Below are 14,864 nucleotides of genomic sequence, written 5' to 3' on the forward strand. Positions count from 1 at the left end.
AAAAATGTGAGCAAGGAAAGAAAAAATAAGACGAGAAAGGAAAAGAACGCACAAGGGGGAGGGGAGGGAAGTCTGACAAAGTCTCTCATCCCAGGCGGTGGTTGGGATTCAGCCACAGCAGGTAAAAGTGATGTTATCTGTGTTCCTCTTGTGCCCCAATATGGTCAGATTATCTCTCAGGATCAGGATGATAAAGGCCTGGCGTTCCAGGAGACAGTGGGGGTGACAACCATAACACCGCAACTCACTTCAGTAGCCAATTTTTCTCCCCAGCATCTTTCTTAAGGACCCTAAAATGCAGTGATGGATCCATTATTTTAGTCACCAGTCAAGCCTAATATCTATAAATCTGACATTAATTTTGATTCATTATTTTTCAGGTTCACTCTAGTAGACTACTAGGGTGAACAGATGTCCAGTTTTAGACCAGAACACCTATCCAAAAGGATCCTGGTGGCTCTGGTCAGCACTGTTCACTGAGCTATTGACTGTCCACTGCATGCAACACAGTGAGGCTGGCAGGCTCCGTCCTAGCCATTGCACGTGGCAGCTAAAAGTTCAGAAAACAGCCGGCATGTCCAGCTACTAGCCTTAAGGGAGGCCGGGGGGTGGGGAAGGTCTGTGTGCTGGCCCACCCTGTGCCTACAGGTGCAGACAGAGCTCCCATTGGCTGGGTCAAGGCAGGGGAGAAATGAGAGTGACTAGTGAATGCTCAGCATGCAGCTGTTGAGGGGTCTTAGGATGCACGCCACTCTTGCTGCTGCTCAGACCTCTACTCCTTGCAGTCCTTGTGTGGCTGAGCTTGAGCTGTGGCACATGCCCTATAGTGAGCTGCAGCCTGTCAGTTGCCCCATCACCAGCACCAAGGAGTTCAAGGTATGTGTATCTCTATCTCCAAGTGCTGGGAATTGGGCTGCATCTCTCACTGCGTCCCTCCCCTTCCCATTCTCCTCTCATTGAATCCCTCTCTACCCCACCCCTTTTCTTTCACTGCATCCTTTCCCCATCTTATCCTCTTCTGCCCCCCACACCTACCCTTTACTCCTTACATCACTCTCCCACTGATCCCATCCACCTCTCAGAGCCACCACTCCCATTACCCCTAACAATCATGCACCCCATTCACCTCCATACACTGGTGCATTTCCATTATGTCTATGTATACTTCTGTGCCCCTAACATCCTCATGCACCTGTAGCCTTTAATGTTTTCCATTAAAAGCATTTTTGGAAAAGCGCGTCTAGATTGGCAGGACGCTTTTCTGAAAAAGACTTTTGCCCGAACGGGAGCAGCACAGTATTTCCGCAAAAGCACTGACAATCTTACATGAGATCGTCAGTGCTTTTGCGGAAATTCAAGCGGCCAGTGTAGACAGCTGACAAGTTTTTCCGGAAAAGCGGCTGATTTTCCGGAAAAAACGGCCAGTCTAGACACAGCCGTACTGTATGTGTGTAAGGGCCTGTGTGTCTTTGTGGAGGGAGGTGTGTGTATTGCCACATATGTGTATACCTGTGAGAATAAAATGTACAGCCTCTATGACTTTTATTCATTTTGCTGACTTGTGCACAAAAATTGATGACATAAAATATATATTTGCTTCATAAAAAGATTTTAAAAGAGAAGGGAATTCTAAAATAAATGTTGTTGACTAGTAATTGCAGAAGAGCCAGTGTATCAAACTTTTCTCCCCACTTTTGTCTAGGTACATTATACACTTTTTGTTGCAGACTCTCTCTTTTAATGTGTATGTCCAGCATCTTCCACTCTGGAGCCATGATCATAATAAGAGGCTGTTGCAGGGACTGGGTGGGGGGAAGGCTGCCGTGAAGCAGCCTATTTCTGCAGTGGTCTGGGGCTAGCCAGGGACAAAGGCTGGTCCCTGGTAGTAGCCCCTGTCTAGAGCAGCCTCTATCTGCAGGCAGCTGATACAGAGGCAGCAAGGTGGGGGGAATGCAAGTAGTCAACAAGATTAACCAATAAGCCTAGGCTTATCGGTTAATCATAGGGTCAACTACTTGTTTATATCCCTATTGTTAAGAAGGCTCAATTAAAAGGCAAACTCCGTAGCTGAAAGTGGCTTGACTCAATTCCTTGAGCTACCTCTACTAATATTACCACAGCAACAGTGGTGTTTAAAACCATGTTAGTTGACTGTAGTTATTGATAGCAGTTACATCTCATCCAGTAGTCAGTTATGTCTCGTGAGATAGTCCTACAGTAACCCGCACACCTACTGGATGTGGTGCATTGTCCCATGTAGTGGCACTTAGACCACTCACAGGGTATGTCTACACTACCCTCCTAGTTCGAACTAGGAGGGTAATGTAGGCATACTGCACTTGCAAATGAAGCCCGGGATTTGAATTTCCCGGGCTTCATTTGCATAAGCGGGGAGCCGCCATTTTTAAAACCCCGCTAGTTCGAACCCCGTGCAGCGCGGCTACACGGGGCACGAACTAGGTAGTTCGAACTAGGCTTCCTAGTTCAAACTACCGTTACTCCTCATTTCACGAAGAGTAACGGTAGTTCGAACTAGGGAGCCTAGTTCGAACTACCTAGTTCGTGCCCCGTGTAGCCGCGCTGCACGGGGTTCGAACTAGCGGGGTTTTAAAAATGGCGGCTCCCGGGCTTCATTTGCAAGTGCGGTATGCCTACATTACCCCGCTAGTTCGAACTAGTGGGGTAGTGTAGACATACCCACAGAGAGAAAGAATGAATGTGCTCTACAGCCTCAGCTGTGAATCTGCTGCTTTTTAGCTCAAGCAGTAGAGGCTCATGCATGAAACTCCAGAGGTCCCAGGTTCAGTTCCACCTGTCAGCATTACGCTAGTCCTCCACAGAGAGCTCACTTGAAATTCAGTGTTGCAGTGAGTCTCACAAGTCTTGGGTTTAAGCAGGTCACCAGTATTGTGTAGTAAGATGAGGCCCTGACACAAAAGCCCATGTAGCACAGACATGGTTTGAGGTCTAGCTAACAATGGTCAAGACTTTGCTAATATAAAGCTAAGCTGTGAGCAAGAGATAGGCCCCTACTCACAGAACTTGGCATATACAGGGCTGATAGTGTAAAACACTAATTGGTAATAGGCACAGGTGTAGAGCAGTAATTGGTACTAGGTACTGGCTATAAAAGAGTAATTGGTACTGGGTACATTTGAGAAGGATGGTAACAACACCTCATTAAAAGGACCTTGGTACCCACATTCCCCACAGATAATAGGGACATACTGACCCAAGTTCAAGAAAGGGCCTAAAATGATAGCATGATGTATAGCGATGTTCTAATGGAACTACCAGGTCCAGGGTGGTATCTAAGTAATGTCAGAGGGTGGCAACCTGATACGTCAGGAGTGATGTGTAACTTGTTTGTACCTGTGAAAGACTCTGCCTCACACTGTATATAGAGTTGTGTCTTGGAGGGGCTGTCTGGCCTAGGGAGCAATGGGACCTCCTATTAATTGAGGTGATCCTTTGTGGGGGTTACATATGTGTAGAGGTTCGGTAGAGTCTACTGACAACTATTACTATACTTTGTTTGACAATAAACCTGTCCATGTACCTTAAATCCTTATCTGATTTTTGTGGTGTTTGTGGGCTCTTTTGGTGTCTGCTGTGTTGAGTATTTGTGCAAAGTCAATAAAACACAAAAGTAGTTCACACGTATGCAGCTGCATGGTTATCGTCATTGACGGAGCAGGAGACCTGTCATGGCACCACAGTGGTGACTTCTGACGACTACAACTTGATTCTTGGAGTCAAGTAAATGTTTCAGTTAAAATCTGAAATTATTGCAAATGATCCAAACATTTTCTAATCCTTGTTGTTGCAAAGAAAAGCTTTTAAAAGGACAACTTGGAAAGCTAAAACCCAGAAAATAAATAGTAACACTTATTTTTTAAAAAAATCATTCTTTCTCAGGGTGTTGACTCTTGATTTTTTTTGAATGCGTGCTGGTATAGATTCCTGGATAGAGGTTTTTCAGCCTGGATTAATGGCACAAATTTTCCTACCATAAAGTGACAAAGGAAATTATTAACATTGGGCTTTGGTTGAAGCTCTTAAAAATACATGAAGTTAAAGTGCCCAGGTACACTGTGTGGACTAACTGGCTCAAGGACCAGACATGACATGATTGTACAACTTCAACCCAGGAAAAACTTAGCATTAGGTGCTCAAAATAATAGTATGGATGTTGCAGCTCAGGCTCTCTCAAACCTAAGGAATCGGATGTGGTTCAGAGCCTAAACTGCAGCCCATACTGCCCTAGTCACAATGCTTTTTTTGAATGCTAGCTTGAGTCCACCAAGGCTGTGTCTACATTGGCAAGATTTTGCGCAAAAGCAGCTGCTTTTGCGCAAAATCTTGCCACCTGTCTACACTGGCCGTGAGTATTTGCGCAAGAACACTGACTTTGTAATGTACAAAATCAGTGCTTCTTGCGCAAATACTCTGACGCTCCCGCTCAGGGATAAGCCCTCTTGCACAAGTATTCTTGCGCAAGAGGGCCAGTGTAGACAGCAATGTTAATTTCTTGTACAAGAAAGCCTGATGGCTAAAATGGCCATCCGAGCTTTCTTGCACAAGAGAGCGTCTACACTGGTACGGATGCTTTTGTGCAAAAGCAAATCTTTTGCGCAAAGGCACATGCCAGTATAGACGCTCTCTTGTGCAAATACTTTTAACAGAAGATTTGTGCAAAATCATGCCAGTGTAGACGCAGCCCAACTGTGTATCTGTCCATCCTCACAGGAATGCTCACTCCCAGTTGCAGAGTTATTTTGAAATAACAAATTTATGTATGTCTACACGGCAAATCATTATTTTGAAATAATGTTGAGCTGGAGGACTTCTTACTCCAACTCCTGTAACCCACATTTCACAACGAGTAAAGGAAGTCAGAGGAAGAGTGTTCTTCCTTCGACTTCCTGCTGTGTAGACAGCATCAAAAGCCAAATTAAGCTATTTTGACTTCAGCTATGCAATTGATGTAGCTGAAGGTGCATATCTTAGTTTGACTTTTGCCCTGCTGTGTAGACATACCCTTAGATAAACAAAGTGTCGTGGGCCCACCAGCAGCTTACCCAGGCAGGTCCATTATCCAACTTTGAAAACTACTGTCTTAATAGATTATACTCTTCTTCCTGCTTAGACTCTGTCTCAAGGACTATGCCTTTCCATTGCTGGGTCCCACATTTCTCAGGGCCATTATTCACTTCCCTGAAGTCCCACTCATCTAAAGGGTATCCTTTTAATAGGTGTCCCTCTATCCTACATCCAAACCTCAGAGTGGTCCTTCCTCTGTAGTTAGCTGATATGTCTCTCATTGTTTAGGGGATTAGCAGGGGGATCCAAGCCTTCCCCCGGCTACAATAGTTCTGCATGTAGCTGCACTCCATTAATGGACACTCACTTGATGTGCCAAGGCTTTTTGCATTGGTAACATGCTACCAGGATTTTCCTAGGTTTGGGGACTGGTAGCTCTTCTGAAAGCTTTATTGTGACTCCCTCTAAGGCTACCCAGCATTCTGTCTCTTGGAGCCTCTTCCCCCATCTCTAGTTCAGGGCATCCTCTTCTTTTGCCTTTCCCAGTAAGACAACTCTCTTGTTCTGGCATGCTGTTCAGCCCCTTTGGCCTCCAAGTGGGCCTCCATTTTCTCTTGCACCTCAGTACATGGAAGATGGCTGAAAATGCCTTCTCCAGCTTTGGAACTATAACCAGTGAGTAGTAACAGCTGGCCCAGCTTATATATACAGGAATGCTCCTTGTAGAAATGGCAAAATGCAGGACAATGTAGCACTTTAAAGACTAACAAGATGGTTTATTAGATGATGAGCTTTCGTGGGCCAGACCCACTTCCTCAGATCAAATAGTGGAAGAAAATAGTCACAACCATATATACCAAAGGATACAATTTAAAAAATGAACAAATATGAAAAGGACAAATCACATTTCAGAACAGGAAGAGGATGCGGGGGGGGGGGGGGGGGGGAGGAAGGAAGGTAAGTGTCTGTGATTTGACGATATTAGAGGTGGGGAGAGTGGGATGTTTGTGAGTTAATGGTGTTAGAGGTGATAATTGGGAAAGCTATCTTGATAATGTGTAAGATAGTTCAAGTGTTTGTTCAATCCTCTTTGGAGAGTGTTGAATTTTAACATGAATGACAGTTCAGAGGATTCCCTTTCAAGTGCAGATGTAAAAGGTCTTTGTAGCAGAATGCAGGTGATTAAGTCATTGAGAGAGTGTCCTTTCTGGTTAAAATGGCAAGAAACTGTTTTTTCTTTGTGATCTTGTCTGATATCTGTTTTGTGGGCATTAATCCTTTGGCGAAGTGTCTGAGATGTTTGTCCAATGTACATAGCAGACGGACACTTTCGACACATGATAGCATAGATTATATTTCTGGATGCGCAGGAATATGTGTTCTTGATCTTATAACTCACTTGGTTAGGTCCAATAATGGTATCAGCAGAATAAATATGTGGACAAAGCTGGCAACGGGGTTTGTTGCAAGGGAAGGTACCAGGGTTGGTATTAGTGTGGTATGTCCTGTGGTTGTTGGTAAGAATCATCTTGAGGTTAGGTGGTTGTCTATAGGAGACTATGGGTCTGTCTCCCAGAGCCTCTTGGAGTATGGTATCCTGTTCCAGTATAGGCTGTAGTTTATTGATAATGTGTTGGACAGGTTTAAGTTGGGGGTGGTAGGTGATGACAAGTGGTGTTCTGTTGTTGGTTTTCTTGGGTCTGTCTTGAAGTAGATGGTTTCTAGGTATTCGTCTGGCTCTTTCAATTTGCTTTTTTATTTCTCCGGGTGGGTAGTTGAGGTTTATAAATGCTTGGTAGAGATCCTTGTAGAAATGGTGACCCAGAATCACTTTCTAGACACCTTTTGGACTCAATCCTATTTGGTTGATTCAGTGGCAGATTTTACTTCAGTCTCTAAGCCAGGCTGGGCATTGCTCACGGCGTGATATGCTTTTGGGTTGTTTCCATCAGACACGCTGCCACACTGGCTGCCAAAGTTCACTCCTTCCAGGACTGGCTGGGAGCACTGGGGGCTTACTCAGAAGTGTGGAGAAAGGTTCTAACTCTACCTGCCCAAGCCAGGCCTGCCTAAAGTACCCTCCCCAGATCCCAGAAAACCTCCTGGTGATGGGCCTCCTGTCACTGCTTTTGAAAAGCAAACTGCCTCCTACTTCTCTCCAGTAGCTGCTGGAGAGCCTGTTGGAATCTGCTCCTGCTGTTCCTCTTCTTGCTGCCTGGCCACTGTCACCAAGCATAGGCTGTCCACGTTTCTTCCCTTAAAACAAACACCTGACCCCAGCCAGGGGAGACATGACAAACCATGCCCACTATCACTTCCACCTTGTCTTCCGTAGCTGTTTTTGTTGACTCCTCTACTTCCTCAATTTCTTCTCAGTTGGAAGGGCTGACCATCTGCCTGCATTCTCTGCTAGATGCAAGCTGGTACACTCCCTGTCCAAAATCACTACCCTAGGAAAAACTAGCACTACATCCATGCTTTTTTTTTGGAACTCTTCCCCATGGCCTCATTTTGCAAAGCAACGCAGCCCTGACCAACATCACCCACAGAGGCCTTTTAAAACCCTGTGCCAATTGCTCTCCAGCTGAGCTCTCTCACCCTTTATAGAAACTTCTGACCCCTTCTGATAATCAACTGTTAGATGGCCACAAGACTTTGTGACCCTTACAGAGAAAGAGAGAGAGAGGCAGGCAGACGCCGCTCTGTTACACTAGACCCCCTTATTTCAGCTGGAGCAGAAGAGTTATTCTTGTGTTGCAGAAATGAGGAACTGATAGAAATGTAATTGGGAGTGGAGGGAACTGTTTCATTCATTTATAACCCTTCCTTTGCTGCATTTCTGCAGTTTCATGTGAGAAATTTTTCTTTTAGGCCTGGACTAAACTTAGATATTTTACCATCAGCTTTCTTGATAAGGGGTTGTGGTTTGTTTGTTTTTTTAACTGAGATAGTTCTAATGTAAACAAGGCCCGGTATTGTGGATGATAGACTCAAAAGATGCTGCAGTGGTATACAAGTACAGGCAGTCCCTGAGTTACGAACGGGGCCCTCTCCCTGGTCTTCAGCAGACCAGGGAGAGGAAGCAAAGCGGTGGAGCACGCGGGCAGCGGACAGCCCAGACGCGTCTGGACTGTCCGCTGCCTGCGTGTCCCGCCGCTTTGCTCCCCGTCCCCCTGGTCTGCAGACCAGGGAGACAGGGAGCAAAGCAGAGCAAAGCCGCGGAGCACGGGGGCAGCGGACAGCCCAGACGCGTCTGGACTGCCCGCGTGTCCCGCGGCTTTGCTCCCCGTCCCCCTGGTTTGCAGACCAGGGAGACGGGGAGCAAAGCAGAGCAAAGCCACGGAGCACGCGGGCAGCGGACAGCCCAGACATTGACATTCCATTCTCTGAAGAGCTTATCTAAATAGACAAGACAAATCTGGGAAATAGAAAGTATTGCTGGGCAGAGACTGAGAAAAATGTGCAGCAGCTTCAGTGTTAATGGTAACTTATTCTAACAGTTTTTTCTTTCTTCAGTGATGAAAGAAACCAACAGTCAGTGGTTCTTACCATTGTCCTATTGCTTCCTTCCATGTTACATTTTGCTGTGAAGACAGCATGTTTCTAATGTGCTTATGTGGTATGAGATTCCACTGGTTGAACAGAGCCAGAGAAGGAACTCAGGAGAGCAGTAAGCCTCATGCACAAATGCTTCAGTTCTTCTGCTGTTCAGTATTATTCATAAAGGCTATGTCTACACTACAAGGTTTTTGCACAAACCAGGCTTCAGGACGGAGTGTCAACACCTCAAGTGTGCTTTTGCGCAAGGAATCGGCAGAACAGAGGGCTTTTTGTGAGTTATTCCTCTCCTCACGAGGAATAACTCCTTTTTGTGCTACAGCTCTTGCACAAAAAGGCAAGTGTGGACACTCCGGAGGGGGTTTTGTGCAAGAAACCCCTAGTGGAAAAAGCACAGGTGCTCTGATGGCCATTCTACGAATGGCCATCAAAGCTTTTTGTGCAAGAGTGTCCATGCAGTGTGGACACTCTCTCGCGCAAAAGCACATCACTTTTGCAATGCGCTTTGAGGTCTGGACGTGCTTATGTGTAAGAAGTTTTTGTACAAGAACTCTTCCACAAAAGGCTTCTTGTGCAAAAACCCTGTAGTGTAGACTAAGCCAAAGTGAAAGTGTTAAGTGCACTTTGTCAACTTTTCCAGTAGGCAGCAAGTAATTATATTTCCTGTTTGCAAACCAAGCATTTAACTGCCAAAATGATTTGTCTAAATTTCACAGACAGAAGAACTGCTAAATCTCAAGGGCCTAAAAAGCATCAAGTCCAGTTTGAGGGGAAAAAAAACTTCTCATGTTCATTATTGGGGTGGGGCAGAGGTGGCAGGTCTTATATTGCAAAATAGCAGTGGAGTGTACAATGTTGGCCTTAATGCATCGACTGTGCCACATTCCCTGTTCGCTACACTTCTGTAAACAAACAAAGGCTTCAGGGTCTTTTGTGACTGAGGATTTTTTTTTTACAAGTCTTTTTCAGTGTGAATATTCCAATGAAAGCCAGGATTCACAATACTTTAGTTAGTCAACAGAAGACTTTCACATTCTCTAATTTTGGTTGCCTCAGGATTTGAGTCCCAGTCTGAGAATCCTTAAGACTTAATTTCAGAGGTGCTGAATCCTTGCATCTCCTAAAACCCAGAGGCTCTCAAATACGTGGAAACCATTAAAAAATTTTGGCAAGCGTGTCTTGACTACACTGTCTATTACAGCAAAATTTATCTCAGATCCAGACTCACCAAAACATGTTCCTATTGGATGTCTTTCTACATTAATGGCTAATGGTATCTAAAAGGGTGTCACAAGGATGAGGGAAAAAAATTGTTCTTCCTGGCCTCTGAGGATAGAACAAGAAGCAATGGGCTTAAACTGCAGCAAGGGAGGTTTAGGTTGGACTTTAGGAAAAAGTTCCTAACTGTCAGGGTGGTTAAACACTGGAATAAATTGCCCAGGGAGGTTGTGGAATCTCCATCTTCGGAGATATTTAAGAAAAGGTTAGAAAAGTGTCTATCCGGGATGGTCTAGACAGTAATGGGTCCTGCAATGAGTGCAGGGGACTGGATTCGATGACCTCTTGAGGTCCCTTCCAGTCTTAGTATTCTATGATTCTATGATTCTTTCAAGTTCCTAGTGAGCACTGAGTCTTTCTAAATGGGTATCCTCAATGGCATTCCCAACAGAGAGCCCACAGGTAGAGTAGGAATGGAAACAACTGAGATGCTCAACTCTAGATTCATTCCTTTTCTAGGATATGGAATCTGGAATTTTGAATCATGTACTACTGCTGACTTGTTTTTGCTAGTGTAGAGAAAAGTATCTACCAAGCACCTTGCACAAGCATGCCAAACGTTCAACAGACATGAACCGGCAAATTATTGCCAAGTACAGATATTAATTCTCTCTTCCATATACCTTAGAACAGAATCAGTATCCCTAGAAATACTGGAATTGCGGGCTTATCATTCTGGGCATTGTACAGTTTATCTACACACGCAGCCCTATAGCTGGAGAGCAATTACTTATACCTAACAATCTGATATGGTTGAATGCTTATGATAAACAGTATCAGAAGGCTTTTCTGTGGTGGGTGTACTGGTTACTAGTTACACAATAAACAATTGGAAATTATAAAAGACCAACTGAGTGTAGCCCTATCAAAATAATGAAGCCTATTGAAATAAAATACACATGATGCTGTGTAATTTTAAACAATTAACAAAACTATCCAAAGCCCAAGATTTGGTGGTGATGGGGGACTTCAACTATCCAGACATATGTTGGGAAACTAACACAGCGAGGCACAGGCGATCCAATAAGTTTCTGGACTGCATTGGAGACAACTTTCTGTTTCAGAAGGTTGAAAAAGCTACCAGAGGAGAAGCTGTTCTGGATTTGGTTTTAACAAATAGGGAGGAACTAGTTGAGAACTTGAAAGTGGAAGACGGTATAGGGGACAGTGATCACGAAATAATAGAGTTCATGATCTTAAGGAAAGGTAGAAGGGAGACCAGCACAATTGAGGTAATGGATTTCAGGAAGGCAGATTTTGATAAGCTCAGAGAACTTGTAGGTAAGGTCCCATGGGAAGCAAGACTGAAGGGAAAAACAACTGAGGAGAGTTGGAAGTATTTCAAAGGGACGTTGTTAAGGGCCCAAAAGCAAACAATTCCGCTGTGTAGGAAAGATAGAAAATATGGCAAAAGACCAGCTTTGCTTAACAAGGAGATCTTGCACGATCTCAAAATAAAAAAGGAGTCATATAAAAAATGGAAACTAGGACAACTAACAAAGGATGAATATAGGCAAGCAACACGGGAATGCAGGGGCAAGATTAGAAAGGCAAAGGCACAATATGAGATCAAACTAGCTACAGGCATAAAGGGAAACAAGAAGACCTTTTATAAATACATTAAAAGCAAGAGGAAGACCAAGGACAGGGTAGGCCCACTGCTTAGTGAGGAGGGAGAAGCAGTAACAGGAAACTTGGAAATGGCGGAGATGCTCAATGACTTCTTTGTTTCAGTCTTCACCGAGAAGTCTGGAGGTGTGCCTAACGTAGTGAATACAAGCAGAGAGAGGGTAAGTTTAGAAGATAGGATACACAAAGAACAAGTTAAAAATCACTTAGGAAAGTTAGATGTCAGCAAGTCACCAGGTCCTGATGAAATGCATCCCAGGATACTCAAGGAGCTGATAGAGGAGGTATCTGAGCCTTTAGCTATGATCTTTGAAAAATCATGGCAGACAGGGGAGATTCCAGAAGACTGGAAAAGGGCAAATATTGTGCCCATCTATAAAAAGGGGAATAAGAACAACCCAGGAAACTATAGACTGGTCAGTTTAACGTCTGTCCCAGGGAAGATAATGGAGCAGGTAATTAAGGAAATCATATGCAAACACTTGGAAGGTAATAAAGTGATAGGGAATAGCCAGCATGGGTTTGTGAAGAACAAGTCATGCCAAACTAATCTGATAGCTTTCTTTGATAAGATAACAAGCCTTGTGGATAAGGGAGAAGCGGTGGATGTCATATACCTAGACTTTAGTAAGGCATTTGATACGGTCTCGCATGATATTCTTATTGATAAACTAGGCAAATATAACTTAGATAGGGCCACGATAAGGTGGGTGCATAATTGGCTGGATAACCGTAGTCAGAGAGTTGTTGTTAACGGTTCTAAATCCTGCTGGAAATGGATAACAAGTGGAGTTCCTCAAGGGTCTGTTTTGGGACCCGTACTGTTCAATATCTTCATCAATGATGTGGATATTGGGATACAGAGTACGCTTATTAAGTTTGCAGATGATACCAAACTGGGTGGGGTTGCGACTTCTTTGGAGGATAGGGACATAATTCAAAATGACCTTAGCAAGTTAGAGAATGGTCAGAGGTAAACAGGATGAGGTTTAATAAAGAGAAATGCAAAGTGCTCCACTTAGGAAGGAACAATCAGTTCCATACATACAAGATGGGAAGTGACTGTCTAGGAAGGAGCATGGCAGAAAGGGATCTAGGGGTCATAGTGGACCACAAGTTGAATATGAGTCAACAGTGTGACGCTGTTGCAAAAAAAGCAAATATGATTCTAGGTTGTATCAACAGGTGTGTTGTAAGCAAAACTCGTGAAGTCATTCTGCCGCTCTACTCTGCACTAGTTAGGCCTCAGCTGGAGTACTGTGTCCAGTTCTGGGCGCCACATTTCAAGAAAGATGTGGAGAAATTGGAAAGGATACAGAGAAGAGCGACAAGAATGATTAAAAGTCTAGAGAACATGACCTATGAATCCAGGCTTCATGAACTGGGCTTGTTTAGTTTGGAAAAAAGAAGATTAAGGGGGGACATGATAGCGGTTTTCAAATATCTAAAAGGGTGTCACAAGGAGGAAGGAGAAAATTTGTTCCTCTTGGTTTCTGAGGACAGGACAAGGAGTAATGGGCTTAAAGTGCAGCAGGGGAGGTTTAGATTGGACATTAGGAAAAAATTCCTAACTGTCAGGGTGGTCAAATATTGGAATAAATTGCCAAGGGAGGTGGTGGAATCTCCCTCTCTGGAGATATTTAAGAACAGGTTAGATAGACATCTGTCAGGGATGGTGTAGGTGGAGCTTGGTCCTGCCTTGAGGGCGGGGGGCTGGACTCGATGACCTCTTGAGGTCCCTTCCAGTCCTATTATTCTATGATTCTATGATTCTATGCTTCTATGCTTGTTTTTTTTCTATGCTGATAAAGGACAAAGTCCTTTGGTAGGGAGGCTAGAAAGGAAGAATAAATGCTTCATTATTCCTCTTCCTTAATACAGCAAAACTGAATAAAAAGTTGAGTTGAATATCAGGAGAAACCTCATGACCTAAAAAGGATCAGAAATAAACTTTTTCTTTCATACGGATCCCTCTTTGCTGGTCAAAACACATGAGGTCATCACAGGAGCTGGAAGTGTATCAGTGGTAATAGGGGGCAGAAGTTGGACTCGTGTAGAGCTGGATCTAATGTTAGAAGTTTGTGCTGCATCTACAGGAAGCACAACACAACAGATGTAGCCCAGGTAGATTTAGTCCAGAATCTGGAGGGCACCACATGACAGGCCAAAATACCATCTGACTGCTCTGCCTTATGGTTTGTGCTGAGCTGAACTGCAATCAAAAATTCATGTAACACCTTGAGCTGTAGGCCTGCCCTTTATCCAGGGACAGGAAAACCAAGGCAGCATTAAGGGTTAGTGCCCTCATAGTGGAAGTATTGTGGAGGTTGATGTATGTTTCTGCCTCCCATCCAGGGCCGGCTTTAGGAAGTGTGGGGCCCAATTCAAACAGCCCCTTTAAATCCCCAGCTACAGGGCAGAGTCCCGCCTTCCCACCAAACCCCGGGGCTGACTCCCCCTCCCGCAGTGCAGGGAAACCCCTGCGCTCGACTCATCCCTCCTGCTGCGCAGGGAAGCCGCTGTGCTCCTCCTCCAGGGCCGACGCCCCCTCCTGCAGCGCTCCCGGTACACCAGCACACTTCTGGCTTTAGGGCGCGGGGCCCTCTTAGGAGCGGGGCCCGATTCAGGGGAATTGGGCGAATTGGCCTAAAGCCGGCCCTGCCCCCATTCTCCAATGTTTTACAACCCTCCAATATATCATGGAAGTGACATGAGACCATTTAATGATGCATGGGTTTGGCTGGACACCAGGGAGCCTGAAGGAACAACTGTCCTATCCTTGTCTTTTTTTTTCCACTCAGCCCAGAGGCTCCCACACTTTCAGCTGCCAGGGCCACATCACTCAGTCTTGCTCTTATGATGGGCTGGAGCAGGTCAATTATAGAAAATAATAGATATAGCTTGTACATAACTCTAAAGATGAAAGACTATTCCTACTCTGAAGTGCTTACAGTTAACATAGACAACACAGCAGAGCGTGACAAAAAGTTGGTAAATGGGGATAGTCATTTTATCTTAGGAGTGTGCACAGTGAGGTAGGAGCTCAGGGAAAAGCAAGAGGGGAGGAAGAAATGGTGGTGTAACGGGAAAGAGGCTGTCATGATTATGAGGAATAGTGATAGAAATGTAGCCGTGTTAGTCTGGTGTAGCTGAAACAAAATACAGGACTATGTAGCACTTTACACTAACCATCTTGTTAGTCTTTAAAGTGGTACATAGTCCTGTATTTTGTTTCATGATTATGAGGGTTAGCCAGCAGCCTGGGGATTAAGGAGTTAACTACACCTAGCCAGGTGGAGTGACCAGTAGGAATGTAGGTGGGACTTTCAAACAGGTACAAAGGAATTTGGGTTTTT

The sequence above is a fragment of the Pelodiscus sinensis genome, chromosome 3, assembly GCF_052426305.1.
Source record: "Pelodiscus sinensis isolate ZL-2025 chromosome 3, ASM5242630v1, whole genome shotgun sequence".
Classification (NCBI taxonomy): Eukaryota; Metazoa; Chordata; order Testudines; family Trionychidae; genus Pelodiscus; species Pelodiscus sinensis.